This window comes from Herpailurus yagouaroundi, unplaced genomic scaffold, assembly GCF_014898765.1.
Source record: "Herpailurus yagouaroundi ecotype Mexico unplaced genomic scaffold, PumYag 100, whole genome shotgun sequence".
In the NCBI taxonomy this organism is placed as follows: domain Eukaryota; kingdom Metazoa; phylum Chordata; class Mammalia; order Carnivora; family Felidae; genus Herpailurus; species Herpailurus yagouaroundi.
The window spans coordinates 41,077,398-41,103,535 of NW_024412391.1; the positions used below are offsets into that span (position 1 = coordinate 41,077,398).

The 26,138-nt window shown below is 48.2% G+C and overlaps 1 protein-coding gene across 9 annotated transcripts in view; it reads left to right on the forward strand.

Annotated features, from left to right (window-relative positions):
* Positions 1 to 26,138, forward strand: part of NOD1 (nucleotide binding oligomerization domain containing 1) — a 96,260-nt gene that overhangs the window by 15,295 nt on the left and 54,827 nt on the right. For 2 of the 9 annotated variants that reach the window (XM_040472345.1, XM_040472343.1), the window contains exon 1: positions 2,530 to 2,849. The exons of 3 other annotated variants lie outside the window; for them this stretch is intronic. The gene's annotated coding sequence lies outside the window, so the exon portion shown is untranslated. Of the gene's footprint in view, positions 1 to 2,526; positions 2,850 to 20,649; positions 20,797 to 26,138 lie in introns of those variants that run through there. 4 more of the 9 variants (XM_040472336.1, XM_040472346.1, XM_040472342.1 and 1 more) reach the window with 4 other exon arrangements.

Consider the following 26,138-nt stretch of genomic DNA (forward strand, 5'->3'; position numbering starts at 1 on the left):
AAGGAAGGAAGGAAGGAAGGAAGGAAGGAAGGAAGGAAGGAAGGAAGGAAGGAGAGAAAGAAAACAAAGGAAGAGAGAAAGAGAGAAAGAGAGAGAGAGAAGGAGAGAGAGAAAGGAGAGAGAGAGAGGGAGGGAGGGAGAGAGAGAGAGGAAGGGAGGAAGGGAGGAAGGAAAGAAAAGAAAGAACAAGTGATGGAATTAGCAAAGAACAGGAGACTATTGGAAAACTAGAGGGGCGCCTGGACGGCTCAGTCTGTTGAGCGTCTGACTTCTGCTCAGGTCATGATCTCACAGTTCATAGGTTCAAGCCCTGTAATTGGGCTCTGTGCAGACATCTTGGAGCCTGGAGCCTGCTTCAGATTCTGTGTCTCCTTCTCTCTCTGCCCCTGCTCAGGCTCTGTCTCTCTCTGTCTCTCAAAAAAATAAATGTTAAAAAAGTTTTAAAAATGACCAAGAGTACTAGAAATAGAACCATGATGTTGAGAAAGTAAATATATTGTTAACAGTAAGAACTTAAGTGATGGTGTACTGGTTTTCTATTGCTGCTGTAACAAGTTACCATAGATTTAGTGGCTTAAAACAACACAAATTAATTTTTTTACAGTTCTGGAGGTCAGAAGTCTGAAATGAGTCTCATTGTGCCAAAATCAAAGTGTCAGCAAGACTGTTCCTTTCAAGGCTCAATGGAAGAATCTATTTTGTTGCCTTTACAGCTTCTAGAAACCACCATGGTCCTTGGCTCAGAACCCTATTCCTCCATCTTCAAAGCCAGCAACATCAGGCCAAAGCCTTCTCTGGTTACCATCTCTCTGATTCTCCTTTTTCTGTCTCCCACTTCATTTTTATGGACCCCTATGACTACGTAAGGCTCACCTGGATAATCCACCATAATTTTCCCAGCTCAACGTTAGCTGATTAGCACCCTAAATTCCATCTGCTACCTTAATTCTGCTTTTCATATTCAGAGTTTCCAGGTGTAGGACATGAACATTATGGGGGCGGTGGGGGGGTGGGAGGGATGTGCACCATTCTGCCTACCACAGATGGGTTAAAGAGCAGATGGGCTCCCAGCTGTTGCGAGGTCTGCATACCTCTACAAAATATCTGCAAAATAATTGGGGAATGGTAAGACAGAAATGAAGTTACTCAGAATGCAGCCACAGAAGCAGTATATGGGAAATATGAGAGTTTAAAAGTCATGGAAGATACATATCGGAATCAGAGAAGAACAGAGAATTTTAAAAAATTTTCTACCAGAGGTTAAAACAAGGGTAAACTGAAAGGATTAGTATGTTGTCTTCATGTTGGTCCTTACAAGTTGTACTTTGTATTCCATCAATTTTATTTTTGCAAAGTTTTACTTTTCTTTTTTTATTTTTTTTAACGTTTATTTATCTTTGAGACAGAGAGAGACAGAGCATGAACAGGGGAGGGGCAGAGAGAGAGGGAGACACAGAATCTGAAACAGGGCTCCAGGCTCTGAGCTCTCAGCACAGAGCCAGTCTGGGGGCCCAGCTCACCGACTGGGAAATCACGATCTCAGCCCATGTAGGAGGCCCCACCGACTGAGTCACCTAGGCGACCCTGCGAAGTTTTACTTTTGAGTTATGAACATACTTCTCTCAGAAGGCAGCCTTTTGATAGGAACTTAAATATTCATGCATATTTGTGGTCACGTGGCCGAATGTATTTTAATGTGAATGACCACTTTTTATAGGTATGCTTTATGTAGACGTTCTCCATTTAAAACGTTTAAAAATATTTTATTGGAAACTTATTAGTGTGTTTAAAAACTCCTTTATGAGTCATCACTGATTAATGTATACAGTATAAAATGTACACCGTCAAGAAAAGATTTAAGAACGGAAAGAAAGACTTAGATTTTAAAAAGTATAAATCTAGAGGCGCTTGGGTGGCTCGTTTATTTGAGGGCCAGGCCTCGCTGAGGTCATGATCTCACTCCCGAGGTCCAGCCCGCATGGGGCTCATTGCTGTCAGCACGTTGCCTGCTTCGGATCCTCTGTTCCCCTCTCTCTGCCCCTACTCAGTTCATGCTCCGTCTCGCTCAAAAATAAAGAAAACATTAAATACATAAATAAATAAAAAATTTTTAAGTATAAATCTACGTATATGCTCTGTCGTAAAAAGTTTGATTCCTCCAAGCTAGTTTTCATCCAGGCGCACGTGTCCCATTTTAACGAGAGTTTCACCGTCTTGCCCAGGATTTGCCTCTGGTTGCAGGATCTGGGTTGATACTTTTAAGGGGAGGGTCTGGACTCGCGGCCACCATGGCGCAAGGATTTCCCAAGAGTGTCACCCCCGGGCCAACTCTCCCGCCTGCGCATTCGACCCTGCCCGCGGCTGGCAGCTCTCGGCCGGCGCGGAGCGCGCCTTGGGGCTGCCCGCGGCCACTTTTCTGTGCGCCGCGTCTCCAGACTTCCCGCGAGCCAGCGGCCCCAGCGCCGACCCCGCCTCGTCCGGCCGGCACCGCCTCCGCCCTTCTGCTCTGCCAGGCGAGGCGGGCGGGCGCGGCCGCAAGTGCCCTCCCGTCCAGTTCCCGTTCCGGGCCGGGGCGCAAGGCTGCACCCGCCCAGCGCTTCCCGCAGCTGCTGGTGCTGTGAGCGCCCCGGCGCTCCCGGGTCTATGCGCCTCCGGTCCCCGGGCTCGCCGCTCCCGGGTCTCCGCGCTCCCCCGGCTGGCGGCTTCCTGGTCTCCGCGCTCCTCCGGCTCGCCGCTCCCGGGTTTCCGCGCTCTCCTGGCTGGTGGCTCCCGGGCCTCGGCGCTCCCCTGAGCACCTGGCTCTCGCCCCGGTTCCCAGCTGTTGTGAAGTCTCTACACGTGGAACCCAAGTAAGTTCCCGCGGCTGGGGGTGCTTCGCTCAGGGAAGTTGCCTGGGGATCTTGCGCGCCTTGAGCGAGGAGGCTCAGAGAGAAGGGGTACTGTTTGTGGGCAGTATGCAAAGCTCCCCTGGAAGTGTTGGAGAAATAAATAAAGCACCGCGCCAAAGATGGCCCACCGGGACTAAACCGAGCTCTGGTCTCTAGCTTAGAGACCCCTCTTCTGGGTTCTTCTTGCCGCAGGCGCGAAAACCTGCCAGGAATACAGAAGCTGACAACTATAAATTACCCTTCCCACTTGCACTGGGGGCTCAGCTGTTTGGAGAAACGATCTCCTCTGAGCCCGCCGGTGTTAAATAAATCTCTGATCCACCAAGATCTCCAAGTGCCGCTTGGTTTTTCTGCCAGTGTTCCAGCCTGGTTCTGTAACATATTTGGTTCCCTGACTGAGAATGCTCTGGCCCATTGTTGCCACTGGTTTGGGAAAACGGCTAGGCGGTGATGGAACGAGGGATCGCAAAGGAGAATGGGCGTCCTGCCTGGATTTCGGCAGTCTCCTGTTTGGTCGCCTCCCGCCGGCCTGCTCCCTCATTCTCGTGGGACTCAAAGAGACCTGGTAGGTGAGGACCTGGGCAGGATGTTGGAATGGGTAAGGCCAGGGCCCCAAAGTAGTCAGGCCCACCCAAAAGGATGGAAGGGGGACCTGATCACTCCCCAGAGACCTTAGTGGTCTCACAGGTAGAAAAATTTGTGTGAGGGAATGTAATAGCCTCTGGTGTGTATGTGTGTGAATGTGTGGCTCGGCCAGACTTGCCAGTTGAGTTCGAGTTTGTAGCTCCACTGACGGGCACCCTTAAGGTCCCCAAAAGTCTATGGAGTCTGAGTGGGCTCATCTGTGTGGCGGTGAAAGGCATACGGTCCAGGGTGGCATTGGATTAGACTCCGATCGCAAGTCACAAAGCTGAGTCCACTTCGGCCAAGCCTCACCTAAAGTTTCCCTCCTGAACATGACCAGTGGAGTATCTGATTGGTCCTCTCATTTGACGGGATACCCTCCCTTTGTCTGTCTCCTCCACACTGAACACAAGAAAGGAATTAATAATGGGATCAAAACAGAATAAGCCTGTGATTTTAGAGGTCATGCTGAAAACATTTTTCAAAGGGATTTTCAGGCAATTATGGGGTGAAAATGACACCCAGTAAGTTAAGGACCTTTTGTGAACTAGAATGGCTCATGTTCAATGTAGGATGGCCCCCGGAAGGGACATTAGATGCTCCAGTGGCACGGTGGGTTTGGCTGATGGTCACTGGGAACCCAGGTCACCCTGATCAATTTCCATACATTGACTTCTGGCTTGAAATTGCCCAATCCTCCGCCTTGGGTGCGATTCATCCATAGCAAGCAGAGTCAGGCAAAGGTTTTAGCTGCCTTATCAAGAGACTCACCCAGGAAACCAAAGAAGCAACCTACTGCTCCCCTAGTGTTTTCAGGAGACCTGGAGGAAGATCCCGTCTTTCCACCACCTTATGACTCACCGGGCTCCCTCCCCGCTGACCCTAAGCTTGAAACTCCTCCTCTGTCTGTCTCTCCTCCACCGGACGGACGGATGTGCCGCCCATCTCTCCTCTACTCCCAGACCCGGAGAACCATCCCCAACCAGGGCCAGCAGCCAGACTGTGCCCAGACCCAGACCTGACACTCTCCAAATGCCTGTAAGGGAGATGAGAGAGCCTGAAAGACAGAATGAGGATGGAACAGTCCAGCCAGCCGTTCCATGATGTATTATCAACCTTCCTCTACAACCAACCTCCTCAATGGGAAACACAACACTCCATCATACTCTGAAAAGCCACAAGCAACAGTCAACTTGATGGAGTCCCTCTTCCAGACCCACCAACCGACTTGGGAAGATTGTCAACAGCTACTCCATACTCTGTTTAATACAGAAAAAAGAAGAAGAATAGAAACACGACAGTATCTAAAAAATCACACACCTCCAGGGATCAATGACCCTGCTGTCTGGGCTCAAGCTGCTGTGCCTGAAGAACACCCAACATGGGATTTCACGACAGAAGAAGGACAAGGCCATATCTGGTGATATCAGGAAACCCTCCTTTGGGGAATCCGAGCTGGAACAAAAAAGCCCATGAACATGACTAAAATATCGTCAGTCACACAGCAGCCTGGGGAGTCTCCCAGAGACTACTGTAAAAAACTATGTAGGCATACCATGCATACATCCCGTTTGACCATGGGGCACCAGAAAGTCAACAAATGGTAAATACCTCCTTTGTGGCACAGGCTGCCCCAGATATCAGAAGAAAACTCCAGAAGTTAGAGGGCTTTGCTGGGATGAATATCACTAAGCTGATAGAGGCCGCCAATAAAGTTTTCGTAAACAGAGAAGTCGCAGCCGAAAGAGAAGCAGAGAGAAGGCCACTCTTCTCGCAGCAACACTAAAAGAAACAGACACTGCAAAGATGGGAAGACCCCAACCATCAAAAGAGGGGAAGCCCAGAGCCCCCTTAGCAAAGGACCAATGTGTATACTGCAAAGAGAAGGGACAGTGGAAGAATGAATGTCCAAATTGGAAGGGGCCCTCAAAACCCAGCCAATATCGGGAAGAACCTCGAGGAGAGAACCTCGTTAGTCTGGCCAGGATAGAATCGGACTGAGGGGGACCGGGCTTTTTCTCTCTGGGCTGCATGAGCCCACAGTCAAAATGAAAGTAGGGGGCTGACAACTAAGAAGTTAAAGAGGAAATTAAAAAGTACATGGAAGCCAATGAAAATGATAACACCACAACCCCAAACCTCTGGGATGCAGCAAAGACAGTCATAAAAGGAAAATATATAGCAATCCAGGTCTTCTAAAGAAGGAAGAAAGATCTTAGGTACACAACCTAACCTTACACCTTAAAGAGCTGGAAAAAGAACAGCAAATAAAAACTCAAACCAGCAGAAGACAGGAAATAATAAAGATTAGAGCAGAAATTAATGCTATCAAAACCAAAACCAAAACCAAAACAAAACAGATCAATGAAACCAGAAGCTGGTTCTTTGAAAGAATTAACAAAATTGATAAACCACGAGCCAGTTTGATCATAAAGAAAAAGGAAAGGACCCAAATAAATAAAGTCAAGAATGAAAGAAGAGAGATCACGACCAACACAGCAGAAATAAAAACAATAAGAGAATATTATGGGCAATTATATGCCAATAAAATGGGCAATCTGGAAGAAATGGACAAATTCCTAGAAACATATACACTAGCAAAACTGAAATAGAAACAGACCCATAACCAGTAAACAAATAGAATTAGTAATCAAAAATCCCAAAAAAACAAGAGTCCAGGGCTAGATGGCTTTCCAGGGGAATTCTACCAAACATTTAGTTAACACCTATTTTCTTGAAGCTGTTTCAAAAAATAGAAATGGAAGGAAAACTTCCAAACTCTTTCTATGAGGCCAGCATTACCTTGATTCCAAAACCAGAGACCCCACTAAAAAGGAGAACTATAGACCGATTTCCCTGATGAACATGGATGCAAAAATCCTCAACAAGATATTAGCCAACCAGATCCAACAATACATTAAAACAATTATTCACCATGACCAAGTGGGATTTATACCTGGGATGGAGGGCTGGTTCAATATCCTCAAAACAATTAACGTGATTCATCATGTCAATAAAAGAAAGGACAAGAACTGTATGATCCTCTCAAGATGCAGAGAAAGCATGTGACAAAATACAGCATACTTTCTTGATAAAAACCCTCAAGAAAGTAGGGATAGAAGGATCATACCTTGAAATCATAAAAGTCACATATGAACGACCCAATCCTAATATCATCCTCAATGGGGAAAATCAGATCTTTCCTCCTAAGGTCAGGAACAAGACAGGGATGTACACTCTCACCACTGTTATTCAACATAGTATTGGAAGTCTTAGCCTCTGCAATCAGACAATACAAAGAAATAAAAGTCATCCAGACCACCACCCAGGAGGAGACTCTATATGGGAAACCCAAAAGATTCTGCCAAAAACTGCTAGAACCGATTTATGAATTCAGCAAAGTTGCAGTATATAAAATCAACGCACAGAAATCGGTTGCATTCGTATTCACCAACAATGAAGCAACAGAAAGAGAAATCAAGGAATCAGTCCCATTTACAATTGCACCAAAAACCATAAAATACCTAGGAATAAATCTAACCAAAGAGGTGAAAAATCTATACAATGAAAACTATAGAAAGCTTATGAAAGAAATTGAAGAAGACACAAAAAAATGGAAAAAAGATTCCATGCTCCTAGATAGGAAGAACAAATATTGTTAAAATGTCGATACTACCCAAAGTAATCTACATATTCAGTGCAATCTCTATCAGACTAACACCAGCATTCTTCACAGAGCTAGAACAAACAATCCTAAAATTTGTATGGAACCAGAAATGACCCCGAATAGCCAAAGCAATCTTGAAAAAGAAAACCAAAGCAGGAGGCATCACAATCCCAGGCTTCAAGCTGTACCACAAAGCTGTAATCCTCAAGACAGTATGGTACTGGCACAAAAACAGACACTCAGACCAGTGGAACAGAATAGAGAACCCAGAAATGGACCCACAAACATATGGCCAACTCATCTCTGACAATGCAGGAAAGAATATCCAATGGAATAAAGATGGTCTCTTCAGCAAGTGGTGCTGGGAAAACTGGACAGCGACATGCAGAAGAATGAACCTGGACCACTTTCTTACACCATACACAAAAATAAACTCAAAATGGATGAAAGACCTAAATGTAAGACAGGAAGCCATCAAAATCCTCGAGGAGAAAGCAGGCAAAAACCTCTTTGATCTTGGCCGCAGCAACTTCTTACTCAACACGTCTCTGGAGGCAAGGGAAACAAAAGCAAAAATGAACTATTGGGACCTCATCAAAATAAAAAGCTTCTGCACAGCAAAGGAAACAATCGGCAAAACTAAAAGGCAAGTGACAGAATGGGAGAAGATATTTGCAAATGACATATCAGGTAAAGGATTAGTACCCAAAATCTATAAAGAACTTATCAAACTCAACACCCGAAAAATAAATAATCCAGTGAAGAAATGGGCAAAAGACATGAATACACACTCCTCCGAAGAAGACATCCAGATGGCCAACCGACACATGAAAAGATGCTCAACATCACTCATCATCAGGGAAATACAAATCAAAACCACAATGAGATACCACCTTATACCTGTCAGAATGGCTAACATTAACAACTCAGGCAACAACAGATGTTGGTGAGGATGTGGAGAAAGAGGATCTCTTTTGCATTGTTGGTGGGAATGCAAGCTGGTGCAGCGACTCTGGAAAACAGTATGGAGGTTCCTCAAAAAATTAAAAATAGAACTACCCTACGACCCAGCAATTGCACTACTACGTATTTATCCAAGGGATACAAGTGTGCTGTTTCAAAGGACACATGCACCCCCATGTTTATAGCAGCACTATCAATAATAGCCAAAGTATGGAAAGAGCCCAACTGTCCATCGATGGATGAATGGATAAATAAGATGTGGTATAGATATATACAATGGAGTATTTCTCGGCAATCAAAAAGAATGAAATCTTGCCATTTGCAACTACATGGATGGAACTGGAGGGTATTATGCTAAGCGAAATTAGTCAGAGAAAGACAAATATCATGTAACTTCACTCATATGAGGACTTTAAGAGAGAAAACAGATGAACATAAGGGAAGGGAACCAAAAATAATATAAAAACAGGGAGGGAGACAAAACATAAGGGACTCTTAAATGTGGAGAACAAACAGAGGGTTACTGGAGGGGTTGTGGGAGGGGGGATGGGCTAAATGGGTAAGGGGCTTAAGGAATCTACTCCTGAAATCACTGTTGCAACATATGCTAACTAATTTGGATGTAGATTTAAAAAATTAAAAAAAAAAAAAAAGTAGGGGGCCGAACAATAACTTTCATGGTTGACACTGTGGCTGAACACTTGGTTGTCACTTCCCCGGTGGCCCCTTTCAGCCAAAAAACAGCAACCATGCTTGGGGCTAGTAGGACACAGGCAATACAATAGCCCTTCTGTCAAGCTCGACAATGTGAACTTGGGGGTCACAAGGTCCGACATGAGTTCTTCTACTTACCTGGCTGCCTGATTCCTCTCCTGGGCTGGGATCTTCTCTCCAAACTTGGAGAGAGGCCAGTAGCCTACCTGTCAAAACAACTTGATCCTGTGGCTGCAGGATGGCCACCGTGCCTCAGAGTGCTGGCAGCCACAGTCCTGCTCATCAAGGAGGCGGACAAACTGACACAGGGACAAACACTTAATGTTAACATCCCACACGCGGTCATGTCCCTCATGAGCACCCGGTGATCTAGTTTTCTCTCCAATTCTCGGCTGGCACAATATCAAGGCCTTCTCTATGAAAACCCAAGGGTCACTCTTGAAACAGTAAGAACACCAAACCCAGCCACCTTCCTTCCCACGGAGGAGGGAGAACCCGACCATGACTGTTCCCAAGTAGTGGATGAAATCTAAGCCAGCCGCCTGGACCTCTAAGACCAGGCTATAACAAGCCCAGAGATCACCCTGTTCAGTGATGGGAGCAGCTATTTACAAGAGGGCAGCCATAGAGCAGGATATGCAGTAACCACAACCACCGAAGTTCTGGAAGCCAAGGCCTTGCCGGAAGGATGGTCGGCACAACTAGCTGAACTGTAAGCCTTAACCTGAGCCTTCATCCTTAGCAAAGGTAAACGAGTTACCATCTACACTGATTCCCGGTATGCCTTCGCTACTGTGCATGTACATGGGGCCATCTATAAAGAAAAAGGCCTCCTTACTGCTGCAGGGAAAACTATCAAAAATACTAAATACTAAAGCTTCTTGAGGCTGTATGGCTGCCAGACAAGGTAGCTATCCTACACTGTAAGGAACATCAGAAAGGAGACAACCCCAGATCTCAAGGAAATCACCTGGCTGACAAAACAGTGAGCGTGGCCGCCTGTGGTGACCCAGGCGAAGCTCCTACCTACACTATGACTCTCGCACCCCAGAGGGAAGTCTCCCCACCCCTGCATACAAACGAGAAGAAAAGTTGGGCCTCGACAGAAGGAGGCACACTAAACAAAGAGGGATGGTGGGTCACGCCAAATGGGCACATCTTTGTCCCGTCATCTATGGGAAGACACCTAGTGAAGGAATATCACCAACTCAGACACCAAGGAAAAACTGCTCTAGAGGCCCTCCTCAAAAAGACCTACTGTATCAGCCAGCTGCCGGCATTATGCCGAGCTGTCTGTGAACAATGTGTAACGTGTGCCAAAAACAATGCTCGGTCTGCCCCTCGGCCCCCGCCTGGCCCACAAAGGATGGGGGCCGCCCCTTTCGAAGACTTAGAGGTGGACTTTACTGACATACAACCAAATAAAGGGTTCAGGTACCTGCTTGTAATAATCTGCATATAATCTGCCTGTAATAATCTGTACATATTCGGGATGGGTCAAAGCATTCCCGACCAGACGGAACGAAGTCGCGAGGTGGCCAAAGCTCTTCTACGGGAGATTGTGCCTCGGTTTGGCCTACCCTTAACCATACACATTGATAAGGGACCTGCATTTGTGGCAGACATTATACAAACCCTGACAAAGTCCCTCAACATTACCTGGAAACTGCACACCTGCTTACTGACCCCAGACCTCAGGGAAAGTAGAGCAGATGAATCGCACCCTCCAAGGAAACCCTGGCTAAGTTCCACCAAGAGACTAATCTCCCATGGCCAGATTTTCTACCACTGGCCCTCTCGTGTGCCCGATGCACCCCTGGGGCACTAGGATTCTCCCCTTTCGAGTCATTATATGGGCGACCCCCGCCCCATGTTTAAAAAAACTCCCAGGAGACCTACACCAGATTGAAGACAAGGGAATAAGAGAACAGCTCCAGACCTCGGGGGCAGTCCTAAACAAGTTATAGAGATACACCATAGAGAGGGCCCCAACTTCCTTAGGGACCCCCGTTCACCCCTTTCTGCCAGAAGACTCTGTATGGGTCAAAGATTGAAAGAGGTAACATCTTAAACCATGGTGGACTGGGCCTCATACTGTTATTCTAACAACTCCTGCAGCCCTTAAAGTTTCCGGTATCACCCCTTGGGTCCATCACTCCAGAGTTAAGAAGGCCAACTCAGAAGAACCCACAACCTGGTGAAGTGATCCAGATCCAGTCAACCCGCTTAAACTGACCCTCAAAAGGGAAACTGGCCCCTGAGACCTCCAGCCCTGCTCCAGCCACAGCCCGGAAGCTGGCTGGCCTGTACACGGCAGAAGCTTGAGAAATCAACCCATGGACCAAGCCCAGGGGTTCAGATGCAACTCTGCCAGCCCTTGCCCCTTACTGGTGTCATAGCCCTGATCTTACTTCTTACTGTTGAGCTGATAGAGACTGCATCAACAAGCTAGACATGGGACAAAAGATGCATGCTGGGTCTCACATACCTCCTCTGGATGGGAAGATTATTAAGTATTGCCTGTATATTATGATAACGTCTCTCACCCTCACAACGGCCGCTTACCCACTTTGCCCCCAGGATTGTTATATGACAATAAGGGGGTCAAGGGCATTCAGCACCTTCACCTCCCTCCACAAAGATTACTACCAGGGAGAAACACCCACTCTCTGTCGGTCACCCAGTGCCCCAAGGGCTAAGTATTGGACCGTAGAGATAACCCAAAATATCAGGAACCCATGTCACAACAAGGGCCTCCAGAGAGGGAAGCGAGCTCGCTACAGTTACCTTCCTCAGTGGGGGATCTCGAACGGGGGAGGGGTGCAAGACAGGGCCCTTCAAAAAGTTATAAAGGATAGCCAGGATGGGGTAATACAAGCCGTAAAGGCAACCGCTCCCTGGGCAGCCTACCAGGGTTTGAACCTTTCAGCCCTCAATCAGATGCTTACCAATTCCCCACTCCAGCGTTGGGCCAACACTACAAGTCCTCCATAAAATACATAATCACATCCAAACCTGTTGGATGTGCTTGCCCCTCAGCCGGAGGGCTCACTTAGCCGCTCCCATCCCTTTGACCTGGGAAGCTCCTGAAAATCTCAAAACCAACACCTCTGTCTTAATTGGACCCCTGGCCACTGGGGTCCGTCTCACAAATACCGACAATCTAACCTGTACAGTCCCTGAAGGTATGAATGGTACCTCTCTATGTGCAAAAAATATAACCTTAAAGAAGAAGGTTATATTTGAACCCTATGTTCAACCCCTGGAGTGTTCTATCTGTGTTCTAATTCGGCCTACCAATGCTTAGAAGCCAACTGGACTCAGATATGTTATTCCGTCTTCCTAACCCCAGAGGTATCCGTATACACTGAAGATCAGTTCCTAACAGCCTTTAGCCCCAAGTGCCTGGCTAAACAGGCAATCCTGCTACCCGTTCTGATAGGAGTAGGAATTGCGACAGGAATAGGAACCAGAACTGGGGGCATAGGTTCATCCGTAGGACTATACCATAGACTATCTCAAGAGATAAATGAAGACATGGAACGGGTGGCAGATTCTCTGGTAACCTTACAAAGCCAAATAAACTCTCTGGCGGCAGTGACCCTCCAAAATCGGCAAGTCCCTCCACCTCGTCACTTCAGAAAAAAAGAGGGATCTGCATCTTTCCGGGGGAGGAATGTTGCTATTTCGTAAACCAATCAGGAACAGTTACAACTAAGGTTAAGGAACTCAAAAAAAAAAAAAAAAAAAATCAACGTAGACAACAGGAAAGTATCAATCAATAAGAAGGATGGAATCTCACAGATTGGGCATCCTGGCTTCCTGCCCTGGAGGGGCCCCTCCTCTCCATAATTTTACTTGTGTCCATCGGGCCCTGTATACTGAATGCCGTGGTACGTTTTATTGAAAACACTGTTGCTTGCCAAACTACTACACGTATCTTAGCCTTCCGAGAGTACCAACCTGTAAAACTGAAAGGTGATGACTGCTAAAAGTTTTTTTAAAAGGCATCAAAGCGGGGGGAAATGTTGGAGAAGTGAATAAAGTACGCCAAAGATGGCCGATGGGGCTAAAACAAGCTCTGGTCTCTGGCTTAGAGACCCCTCTTCCGGGTTCTTCTTGCCCTGTTTGCCGCGCACGCGCTCGAAAATCCGCCACGAATACGGAAGCTGACAGCTATAAATTGCCCTTCCCACTTCCATTTGGGGCTCAGATCTTTGGAGAAACGGTCTCCTCTGGGCCCGCTGGTGCTAAATAAATCTCCAATCCACCAAGATCTCCGAGTGCTGCTTGCTTTCTCCGCCAGCGTTCCAGCCTGGTTCCGTAACAGAGGACCTACAGGTGAAATGAGTCGGAAAAGTGCAGACAGTTTGAGGAATGCAGAGAAAGTTCAGAGGGATGAACTTGAGCATCTGCAGAATCACTGATTCCCTCCTTAGGGTGTCTCAATCCTGCCTGCACCTTAGAATCGCCTGGGCACTTTTAAAATGCAGCTGCTCTGGCCCCATCCCAGACCCATTACATCAGAATCCCTGGGGCTGGGACCCAGTCCTCGATAGCGTTTAAACTCCCCAGGTGATTCCAATGTGCAGCCAGGGTTGGGAGCTAACGACGGAAGAAAGCGTGGCTGCTGAGGAAGGTGGGAAGGCACACAGGGGTCTTGATGGAGTCCAGCTGCAGACGGATCCCTCGGCACCCAGTGTCCTGTGTGGTCCTGGGGGCCTGGCGGCGGGCTTCCCTCAGGCTTTGTGAGCCACCAAAAGGGGAATGAGACTATGCTTGGCAGGGCGAATAGCGTATTGAAGAGACCCTCTTATGTTCGTCAGTCTTTGGGCACATTGTGAAAAACAGAAGGCGTGCCTGGTTACGATCCCCGCTTGACTCTGCGTCTGGGAAATTGCTCCATTGTTGCCTTGGAAATGAAGTTGGGGGAAACCAGGAAACCCGCGGCCTCCGCGACTTCTGGGTGATTTAAGGATGAGGCCGGGTGTTGGGTTTGTCCGTCCTTCCAAAAGCCCCCGTCTGGGTGCTATCATGTCCAGGGCGGGGTGCCTTTCCTGTGGATTTCTGAGAGGAGTGGATTTCAATGGATGGACCCTTCCTCACCGTGGGGGCGATGTTGGTGGCAAGTAGCTGTAATCCCAGAAGCAGCGCCATTGGGCAAGACGCACGGTTCTACCCCACGTGCGGGGCGGCTTGAACAGGTGGGTTGAAAACAAACAACAGCCTAGAGGTAGAAGAAGGGCCTTTCAAAGGTTTTAAGAAGAGTACATTTAATTTTTGTGGAATGGAGAAGTAAGTTCAGAGTTTCAGACTCCCAACAAACCTGGGCCCAAATTCAGTTTCTGTCGCTTCTATGATATGTGACCATAGGGAAGTTACCTGAAAACTGGGGGTAAAAATAACAACTGTATGAGGACTCTTACAGTTAAGCGAGATAGTGCGTAGCAAATGCCTGGCAGGGCAGGTGACGTATGGCAGGTGCTCTGTGAGTGGTGGTCATGAGGCACAGTGGCAGTGCTTTGTGTCTCACAGCTGTCACTGCTGTTTACTTGACACAGCCGTGAAGTGGGGGGTGGGGTGTTTGTGTAGAAACTGTCTCCCTCCACGCTCCATTCCCCTGCTCTTGTCTGGCCCTGCTAAAGGAAAGGCTTCTTTCCTCTTGGGCCTCTGGGTGCTTTGAGGTCTGGAATTTCAAGCCACTGGTTCCCTCCACCCCCTCCCCCCAGGGTTTATTGATGGGTCTGGAATACAGCTTTACTGCATGTGACGGGAATGAATTTCTTGCCAAAAAAAAAAAAAAGCAGCCCTTAATCCTAAGACTTCTCCATCCCGCTGCCACCTCTATGAAAAATGGGCTCCTAAGAAAGCTGTGCTGTCTGTAGGGTCTCAGAATTGATGTGGGCACACACACGTGGCTCTCCTCCTGGCAGCATGCCCAGACTATACCCAGGCTGCTTCTGTTCTGCCTCTGCCTCTTGGCTTAGGGACAACGCATCGTTCTTCAGTGACCAAGAACAGTCAGGAATTTGGGGAAGGGGAACCCAGATCCTACAGCTGTCGATGCTGCATCCCAGATGAACCTCTCACCCTGGGGCCCGCTGTGTGTGCCCCTGACGATCGCTTGTAGTGACGATAGCACTGTTTAGACTGGACAATTGCATTCGGCACAGTGATGTCATGTGAAAACTAGGATCAAGTGTTTTTGCCGTATATGTGCAATCGCTGACTTTTGCTTACGTGAGACTATCGAATTCATGTCTCTTTTTAGCCGGAGAGTTCACTATTTCTTCCAACCCTGAAGACATAAGCCTGGGATTTGAGGTTTACGTTACCAGTTGACTTTACGGCTCTCTTTTTTGGGACGACTTTAGGCAAGATGAAATTAGAAAAGCTAAAATTTGTACTTGTGCTGAATTTTTGTCATGCAGAAGCTGTAGATATTTTGCACGTTTCTAGAAGCCCTGTTTTCTTTTACCGCCTGGGCAACGTCAATTGTGTCCCACCCACAGGGCCTCTTTCCATCCATCCACAAAGTCTCAACTTTGTTTTGAGGAAAAGTCTTTGGTGCATCAGATAATGCTCATTGAGGGCAAGTGTTTATTCCACACTTGCCTGTTGTAGTAAGAAATGAGTAGTCCCTGCCATTTCAGTTAATTTATGGTTTTTTACCCAATGCCGTTAAGTGTGTCGAAGCCAGACTTCCTGGCTTGAATTTTTATCCCTGCGTTTTATCTAGAACTGCTGCAGACCAAACTGTGGGCAGAGATCACTTTGCGGAGTTGGCCAAGCCAAGCTCACCACCACCCCTACCTTCGTCATCCCCCCGCCCCCGCCCCAGCCTCTGGAGCCATTGTGTCAGGCAGGCCTGGGCGCGGTCACTCTGAGGGCGTCCTGGCCCTCTGCTGGGGCACAGTGCCCTAACAAGGGGCTGCTCTAAAGCCAGCAAGGCAGTTTTGTACTGCACTTTGTTAAAAACGGAAGGTAGCCTAGTAAACTGCCACTTTGGAATTTGTTTCACAAAACTATAGTTTCAAGTATTAATAAATAGGTCAACATAAGGGCCCAGGTAATTGCCAAGTGAGCACCAGATTAGCACCAGGTTTTAGTAGGTCGGTATTTTAATAAAACATGAAAAGTCGCCACTGTTCTGTTTGTTTCAGGATGTTGGTAGTTGGCCTCTTTACGTGTCTTCACCTAAGGGAAGAAAAGAGTTGGGAGGACATAGAGTTTTTCAGAGGCACACGCAACTGGGTAGGACAGTCATGCGTTGCTAGGGAAAGCCCTTCCATGGCAGGTGATGACTAACTTGAGAAAATATCTGTGGTGTTCTAATTCCCGAAAGATTAAAGCCAGATGGCTAAGAACTTCCCATACTCCGTTTTAACACATTCCCCAATTGCTATCTATGACCACAAACCAAACCTTCTAGAAGGAACTTGGTGGAAAGCTAGGCTGTTCTTTGGGGATATCCTTATTTCTTACAGTTCATGACAGCGGGCTCCTTCATTGGGATGGAGCCACTCATGGACCCCGTTTAACAAGGAGGTGTTTTACATTTAATATAAATTCAGGGACATCCATGGTTTCAAGTGGACACATGAGATCTGTAACAAATACAGACAGGCAGGATGTAAATGAAAGAAACTGGTTTTGGGGTCAGAATTGAACTCAAGCTCCTACTTTGTTCTTTAACTGTGTGAGCTCGCCAAGATACTTAACCTCTTCACCCTGTGTCCTCCTTTGTCAAGTACTTATAAGAATTCTTTCTTTACCGGGTGGTTTTGCGTATTTGATGAGGTAATTGATATAAGCCACCTGGCTTTCAGGAAATGCCAATTATTGTGATAATGATTACGCAGATTACTGGGGTCAGAGTGCTGGTCTTGCCACCCCTTGAGCTATGTGGCTTTGGCTAACGTACTTAACAGTCGTGAGTCTCAGTTTTTGTATCTGCAAAATGGGGATGGATAACTCTACCTTATGTGGAAGCATTGGTTTGAGGCTTGATGGAATGAAATGATGATGCGTCTGATCTGAAAGACCCTAAATAATAGCAAACACTTACATAGATTTAACTGTGTGTAGCCCTGGTCTAAAGGCTTTAGGGTTTGGGGATTTGGTGGTGGTGGTGGTGGTGGTGCCTTTTTTTTTTTTTTTTTTTAGCGCATTTAATCTTCCCAACAGCCCTCTGTGCTGGTTATCTCATTTTACGGATGAGACAACTGAAGCTCAGTGAGATGAAAGAACTCGTCCAAAGTGAACAAATAGTAAAGGCTGCACCCAGGATTTGAAGCGGAACCCTGTTATCAACCACTGAAGCTGCACTCTGTGGGTGCCCCTGCCTCTGCTCACCTCCCCCACTTCCCCATGCCTGCCTTCTGTAATTGGCCAGCAGACGTGCTTCTGCTCTTTGAAGACCCGTATTTCTGGACACGGGGGCCCCAGCGGCCAAAGAACTGCCTGCTTATAAAGGGGGACTTCCCCCCCCCCCCCCGCCCCTGCCTCAACCCCAGACTTGCAGCTTTTAAGCCTCAACAGTTGCTTCCACTGGCTGATCTAACATCCCCTGGGTGTGGTGGGGCTGGGGGAGCCCTGATATTCCTATTGACTGATGTTTTTAGAGTGGGTTATGATGTTTATTTGAGAGAAATGTCATCTCAGTGCACTGAGACAGTTAGCCTGGGTGTAATAAAACCTACCTTCACCCAGACAGGTGTGCGGAAAGAGCAGGCCTGGAAGTTCCAGGTGGGGCTGCTCTGGGCACAGTGTTCAAACAGCATGCCATCGAAAGTGAAGTGCCTGGTCCAAGGTGATTGCCTTTTCACAAATTCCTTCCTCCCCGTCCCTCTTCTTTACACCCCGGGAGCTTTTGCCTCTTCTGGAGATCTAGCAATCTTCCAGGAGACCCGAGCCAGTGGAACACGGGCCCAGATACGCACATTCTCCATTGAGTGAATGGAGGATGCTTCAGCCTTTCAGAATAATGTGGTGGCGATTGTTTTTCTGGGAAAACAGAAAGTGTGGAGTGCTTTGCTGGCTCCCCAGTCTGGTGTTGAGGGCTGTTAGAAAGCTGTTTGTAGCTCCTGGTTCCTCCTGGCTCGCTGGAGATTCAATTCTTCAACACATTAATTCAACAAATATTATTGGAAGGCCTTGCTAGTGCCAGGAGTCTATCTATCTGTATCACTGGGATACAGCAGTGAATGAACTGGACCCAGCATCTGGCCAAATGGAGTTAGCAGGATCCTGGAGGAGGAAGGGGTGCAACACACAAACACATAGTTTGAAACTGTGGTAAGCGCCGTAAGTGAAAACAACGGTATGCCATGAGACAGACCATCAGAGCTGCACCAGGATTAAGGCAGTCTGAGATCTGCTTTTCCAAGAATGAGCCTTTTCAACTAGAACTCGGGATGAGAAGGAGTTGGAGCAGCCAAACGCAGGGAACAGCATGTTTGAAGGCTCAGAGGCGGGAAGGCACCGGCTGTGTTGGGGAATGTGCCGAGAGAGCTAAAGCATGAACCAAACTCAGGCCAAGCCCAGCTTCCTGGGCTGGGAAGGATTTGGAAATTTATTCTAAAAGGCTGTGGGGTGGGGCTTCAGGAGATCCCTACCCCCCATCCCAACCCCTGCTTTTTCTGTTAGTAATGAACAAGAAAAAGATAGTTAACCCCTATTTATTAAGCTTTATAAACCTCGTCTTAATGTGTGAGACAATTCTGGAGACGGAAATTTCGGTTTTCAGTTTCTAAATGAAACAGCTGAAGCCCATAATAAAGTAAAAGATGGCAGAATCAGACATCGGAGTCTGACCCACCTAACCACAGCACTGGCTCCGTGGTTCTCTGGGGCAGATGTGTAAACGTGTTCGAGCCTCCTAGGTGCCAGGATCCCTCAGCAGGAGCCTCGGTGGATGGAGGTGGGTGGATCAGTCCTTTCTGGCTCCTTGGAAACAGGAACCAAAGGACCTAATGAGCAGAGGCAGGGTGGGAGTGTGGGTGTCAGACTGTCAGGATCTGCAGGTACCAAATCCTGGGAACCCTGCCTCCCTGGCCAAGGGAAGGGACATCGGATAGTTTTTCATACAAGTCTGCTCTCGTCTGGCATTGCCCAAAAGCCCTGAAAGAGGTGCTTTCTCCGCCCTGTTCGTTAGCCGGGGGAATGGCATACCTTTAAAAGGCACAGGGTTTGGAAAAAAAACAAATTCTTTATTTGGAGCTTTCACGTCATAGGAAAAGCCTCCAAACCGTAAGGGGGCTGAGACCTCACCATGGCATGCCAGCTTGCTTTGGGGGGTCTACACTGCCCTCTTTCTCCATACTTCTGTGATGTTGTCATGAGGTGACAGAGTCGGAGGTGATGTGTTTTGGCTGGTGGGAGGCCTGCTCCCTACCACAGGACCACACTGGCTGAGGGCTCTGGAGGGCCCAGGCCCAGGGTGGTGCTCCCTCTGGGGGAACTCGGCATCTTCTCAACCTCTCAGCACCCCTCAGGGTCACCCTACTCACGTCCCGGATACCCTGCAGCCGAGCTCCTGGGTAGACTTGGGTCCCACGTGGTTCTGACTGTGGCATCATGTTCAAGTGGGGTGAATAAAACTCTCCAGCTAAGTGTTTTGGCCAGCAGTCAGCAGTGTTTATTTACTCAAGGTCAAGTTTCAACTCAAGCCTCTGAAGTGACTAACTTATTCTGTTCTGGTGGAACGCCTTTCCTTTGAGCAGCCCCAGACATTCTCTGTGTTGGTTCTCAGTGCCACCCCCAGATGTCCCAGACCTGTTGCTTCTGGAGCACTTCCTTCCGCCTAAGTGCTTAAACCCGCTTACAGAGTTCCAGATCTGAGTTTCTGATTCAAGCGTCTCTTGTCTTCAGTCTTCTTTCCTTATTGAGGTACTTTTATTTACTGGCCCCTCAGAGGTGGATCCCAGGCAGGGTGTTTTTGAAACTTCGCTTTTCAAAGCCTGGATGACACCAGGAAAACGTCACTCAATAATTGCATGTCAGCCCCCATAAGGCACCATGGCAGGAGAGGGGGTGGGGTGGGGCACTGTCACAAAGCACAAGTGATTTTGTCCTGGGTGCATGGATAGACAATGTCCTAGAAGTTGAGAGCTGGGCTCTGGTTGGCCTTTTCAATGCAGCAGCTGATATAAATGCCTTAGAGCAATAGAAGATACTTGTGCCCTCAGATTTGAATTTATCCACCAATCACCTTAGCAAGCAACTTCCCCTAAGTATTCGCATATTCATTCAGTGCACAGTAAGGAAGCCCCTGCCCTAAGCAGTGTGTTGTGCCAGATTCATTCACTCCACAACTTTTTTAAGCGTTTATTTATTTTTTTTTTAATTTTTTTTTTCAACGTTTATTTATTTTTGGGACAGAGAGAGACAGAGCATGAACGGGGGAGGGGCAGAGAGAGAGGGAGACACAGAATCGGAAACAGGCTCCAGGCTCTGAGCCATCAGCCCAGAGCCTGACGCGGGGCTCGAACTCACGGACCGTGAGATCGTGACCTGGCTGAAGTCGGACGCTTAACCGACTGCGCCACCCAGGCGCCCCAAGCGTTTATTTTTGAGAGAGAGGGAGAGAGAGAATCCCAAGCAGACTCCGCACTGTCAGCACAGAGACTGACGCGGGGCTCAAACTCACAAACGGTGAGATGGTGACCTGAGCCGAAGTCGGACGCTCAACCAGCTGAGCCACCCAGGCGCCCCTCAGTAATTTTTTTTTTAACTCGCATCCACTGTGTTCTAGAGTGCAGTGACTAACCAGATAGGCCTCTTCACTCGCAGTCAAATGCTGGACCTCAAGGATGAACGGGGCAGAAGTCCTGGGCTCGTCTGCCTTCTCCATCACGGTCTGTGCCTGCAGCGTGACCCGCGCTGCCCTAACCACCGCGTGTGTATGAACTCATCGAACCCTCGCGGCAATTTTAGGAGGTAGGCGCTAATCTTGTCTGTGTTTTCTAGGGAAGAACACTGAAGCACGGTGGGGGCGGGGGGGGGTGTCATTTGTCCAAATCACACCGCTATGATTGGAATCGGGTAACCTGGTGTTAGAGTCTTGCTTGGCCCTTGATGGCCACCATCAATCAGCACGAAGGGAGAAGTTAAGAAGGGAGAAGGTGAAGTACCTCGTCCTCTGAGAGAAGCGGGAGTTCCCAGCGGGGAGACAGGGGCCGAGGGGAAGAACAAGGTGTCTCTGCCCATTGCTACTTGGGGGGAGGGTGTATGCTTCCGCCCACCCAGGCAGCTATTCTAATCACAAGGAAGCAAAAGAAGCCTTTGCCTCAGGGCCAGGAGGCCTGGCTTCCAGTTCTGGTTGATCCATACTGCCCAGGGCCTCGGTTTCCTCACCTCGAAAATGGGGGCCTTGGACAACATTCTGTTCCACTCAAGAAGTTCAGGGTTCCAGGGGCGCCTGGGTGGCTCAGTCAGTTAAGTGCCGACTCCAGTTCAGGTCATGATCTCCTGGTTTGTGGGTTCGAGCCCCATGTTGGGCTCTGTGGTGGCAGCTCGGAGCCTGGAGCCTGCTTCGGATTCTGTGTCTCCCTCTCTCTCTGCCCCTCTCCCACTCATGCTCTCTCAAAAATAAATGATAAAAAAAAAGAAAAAAAAGCCCCAGGGTCCCAGCAGAGAAGCAAGGGGCTGGTTCTGCATACATTATATGCAGTGATTCTCAACCAGGAGGCTTGACTCTGAGCCATGTGGAGTCAGAAGTGGGACTTCCCAGAAGGCTCCGCGACAGGAGGTCTGCATTCTGGCAGCTTCCATCCCCTCCCAAGGGCTTACATCAGCTGGGGCAGCATGCCTTCCTTTGTAGGCAGGGTGGCTGGCTGCGTCTGCATCTGGAGTTCTGTGGCACTTGCCCAAGAAAGCAAGATAGAAAAGAAAAGGAAGCTAGATGGAAGGAGAGGGGGCGGGGGCAGTGGCACAGAAGAGAGATGATGGGAGATCGACTTCTGTATCTGCTTGGAAATTCTGAGGGATTAAGGGCTTTCAGATACTTAAAGCGAACGAGTGTTAATGGAGTTTAAAAGCTTCACATAATAAACTGTAGCCTCACCCATCTGCTACGTTTTCTCCAGAGGAAACTGTCAGTCGTTTTCCGGCATGGCAGAGGCATACAGGAGTGGGCTTGTGTCCCAGGATAAGAAGTTGAAAACAAAGTAAGAAAAATTAATAGGAACAACAACAACAACCAGCCCATGAGAGCGAGAGAAAGAGTTCTATGTAGGCCCATTAAAGAATGGCAGTTTGCATTTGTCTAATGTCAGAAGCCTGGGAGCATAACTGAGCTAATGTTTTTGTGGATTACGCAGCAGGGAAAGTGGAGCCAGTGTGAGTCGCCCCATTGTGCGTGTTCTCTGCCCAGCACTGCCAATACTGTGTAAACATATGCTAGGCACTCGCTTTCTGTGAGCTTGCTGTTGGGATGGGTTAGTCCACCCACCCCGTGGTTGGGCACCTTCAAGAACGGTGGGGCCATGCTCTTGAAATCCTCACTCCAGGGGCGCCTGGGTGGCTCAGTCGGTTAAGCGGCCGACTTCGGCTCAGGTCATGATCTCGTGGTCCGTGAGTTCGAGCCCCGCATCGGGCCCTGTGCTGACAGCTCAGAGCCTGGAGCCTGTTTCGGATTCTGTGTCTCCCTCTCTCTGACCCTCCCCCGTTCATGCTCTGTCTCCCTCTGTCTCAAAAATAAATAAAACGTTACAAAAAATAATAAAATAAAAAATAAAAAAAATCCTCACTCCAGCCAGTCCACGTCAATAAACACAGTATAATTATCATCGTCATTTTAAGACTGGTCTGAGGAGGCTGTGGGTCCTATTCACCAAAATGAATCTTCTTCAAGAGAGGAGAAATTTCCTTGAGGAGACTGCAGGTGTAATCGTCGACCCTCATGGGAGTGTGTGGGTTTCGCTGGGGTCTATGTTCAGGTTGGCAGAGTCCATTCTGATTGATGTTTTATAATCTGGGGAATATCTCCGAGGCAGGCCGGGAATGGTGGCTTTCTTGAGCTCCTCTTAAATCTGAACTCAATAAATAAACACCAGTTATCTATTATCTGGTATCAATGATCGATTTCTGTTGTTCAGGGCTGTGGGATTGAGAATGTTTTGGAAACCCATAGTGCATGTGGCAGCTTGTGGCTTTGCTGAGATGATATTTGCTGGTTTGACATTCACGTTAGGATGTGCTTTTAACAGAGAGGGGAAAGAATCTCAAATGGTTTCACTGGTAACGGTACCTTTTGGGTGGGGAGCGGATTTTGTTGATTCTTTTGCTGTATAATTTTTTTCGTGAGGATTGATATTTTCGCTTTTGATTCCTTATTTCAAACCGAAGTTAGTGGCAATGCCATGAGTGGACAGCCTCCTACAAAATTGAAGGCAAAATAAAATTGTTCCTGCCCACAAACCTGTCAGCTTGACTGTGATATTTCACCAAACCAGAAAGAGCATTTCTTTTATTCACAGGTGCCCAGAAAGAGTCCTAGCATCTCCTCTGAGTTTGCTCGGTTTCCATGACCTGTCGCTTCATTTGATGGGGATGCAGGGCTCGAACCCATGAACCGCGAGATCATCATCCAGGTGTCCCAGCAATGTGTGTTTTTCAAGTGATGATAGGTCTGGAAGACCTTTCTGTGCCAGTACGTATGTCTTCGTCACTGACGATGGTTCGTACGTGACAGCCCTGACGTGGTGACGGTGGACTGGGCAGGTAGCTGGGTGAAACGACAGGATGTGGGACCACAACAAGCAGATGCGTCCGCTGCGGTAGAAATCAAGGATATGCAGGACTTGCTCGTGTGCCTTTTTTTTTTGCTTCATACGTTACTATCTTCTTTTACAGATGACTGTAAGTCAGAGCGAGACGGAGAATGGTGTTTTATTTTAACCTAACCCTCAACTCCATAACTACAGTCAGTTTTATGGTATCTGAAAAAAAAAAAAAATTGTAGCGGCTTCTCTTTACTACGCGTGGTCCTTTGATGTCCCGGGACTCTGTCCTCCAGAAACTGCCGTCTTGTGAAGGAAGGGTGGGAGCCATGGTGTGCATCCAGCCCTGCCTAGCTGTCTGGACTTTGACAACCCACTTCTCCACTCTGGGCCTCAGTTTCGCAACGTGCTGAATGCTGTTCTTGTCCAAAAGCATGGTCTCCCTCAGGCTGGGCTGGGTTACAGATAATTCCAAAATCTCAGCAGCTCAAACAACAGGTTTGTGTCTTGCTCATACCGTGCCTGTCCCAATGTGGCAGGAGGCAGTCCCTGTTGTCATTATTGGTGGGTCATGATTCAAAGCAAGTGACTTCAAGGGGGTAGGGAACTGTAACCCTCCCTGGTACCTAGGAAGAGGGTCCAAACTACTTATTTATGTTTTGTTTTTTTTTTTAATTTTTTTTTCAACGTTTATTTATTTTTGGGACAGAGAGAGACAGAGCATGAACGGGGGAGGGTCAGAGAGAGGAAGACACAGAATCTGAAACAGGCTCCAGGCTCTGAGCCATCAGCCCAGAGCCCGATGCGGGGCTCGAACTCACGGACCGCGAGATCGTGACCTGGCTGAAGTCGGACGCTTAACCGACTGCGCCACCCAGGCGCCCCTTATTTATGTATTTTAAATATTTTATTTTTAAGTAATGCTCTGTACCCAATGTGAGGCTCGAACTCCCAACCCCGAGATCAGAAGTTGCACGCTCTACTGACTGAGCCAGCTGAGTGCCCCAAGAATCCAAACTATTTAATGAGCCACCTACTTCTATCACTGTGTCTATTTTTCAAGGAGCACCAGCCTGTTTGGGAACTCACATTTAGAGAAATGTACAGGGGCACTTGGGCGGCTCAGTCGGTTAAGCAGCCCTTGATTTTTTTTTTTTTCAATATATGAAGTTTATTGTCAAATTGGTTTCCATACAACACCCAGTGCTCATCCCAAAAGGTGCCCTCCTCAATACCCATCACCCACCCTCCCCTCCCTCCCACCCCCAAAGCAGCCCTTGATTTCTACTCAGGTCATGATCTCATGGTTGTGAGTTCAAGCCCCGCATCAGGCTTTGCGCTCACAGTGTGGAGCCTGCTTCAGATCTTCTGTCTCCTCCTTTCTGCCCCTCTCACACGTGTGCACGCGCTCTCTCTCTCTTTCTCTCTTTCTCTCAAAAATAAACCCTCAGAGAAATGAACTGAACTGGGGGTGGGGGGGAGGGCAGTGAGGGATGTAGGTGGCGCTGGGGTCAGCATAGGTACAGGCGCTCATAGCCCTGGCCAGATTCCATAGCAGCTGGATGCCAGCAAAGCTGGCTTTGGTTTTGCTTCTGTTAGTATGTGTTCCCAGCCTCCGAAAGCGACAGCAGCAGAAATGCCTGTAGAATGGCTTGACTACACAATGTAGCAGTTTGCATCTGCTACATTGTTGAAGAATGTTGGAAGGAATAGGCTTCGGATCTGTTCATCTTGCCTGGTATTGCAACACCAATTTATGGAAAGCTGTGTCATTTATCTTGAAATACAAGTATTCCAGGCCCAGGATGAATTCCCAGCAGCTGAGTGTCGAAGAGTGAAATCATGGGATCAGTGTAGATTATGGGGAAAGATTTTCTTGAGGCTTCTGTTGTTGATTGAGGCCCTGTCTGTGGGGGTAGAAGCCAAATTTGGTAGCTGACATGCACAGTTATGCCGTGGGCAGGGTGACCTCTGCCCCCGGGCTCTGCTCGGTGATTCTGCTCAGGGCAAAGCTGCTGCATATAACTCACGATCTCACTCGGAGATAACACTGAGGTCCTCTCTGTGCATGGAGGTTTATTATAAAGATACACGGGATTTTTTTTTTTAATTTTTTTTTTCCAACGTTTATTTTATTTTTGGGACAGAGAGAGACAGAGCATGAACGGGGGAGGGGCAGAGAGAGAGGGAGACACAGAATGGGAAACAGGCTCCAGGCTCTGAGCCATCAGCCCAGAGCCCGACGCGGGGCTCGAACTCACGGACCGCGAGCTCGTGACCTGGCTGAAGTCGGACGCTTAACCGACTGCGCCACCCAGGCGCCCCAAGATACACGGGATTTAAGGAGTATGACCCCTGGGTGGCTGTGGAGACTGTGTCTCTCAGCAGTGGGCAGCCCTGACCCAGTCCTCATGTGCTGGGGGTTTCCTGGGACTCAGTGTGTCTCACATTCACGCTCCTAAGAGACAGGGGCTCTGAGCACGTCTCCCGGCCACCTGCCACTGCAGAGGGCTCCAGTGGGGCCCAAGGAAGGCCCGCGGGCCACTGCACATCTCACTG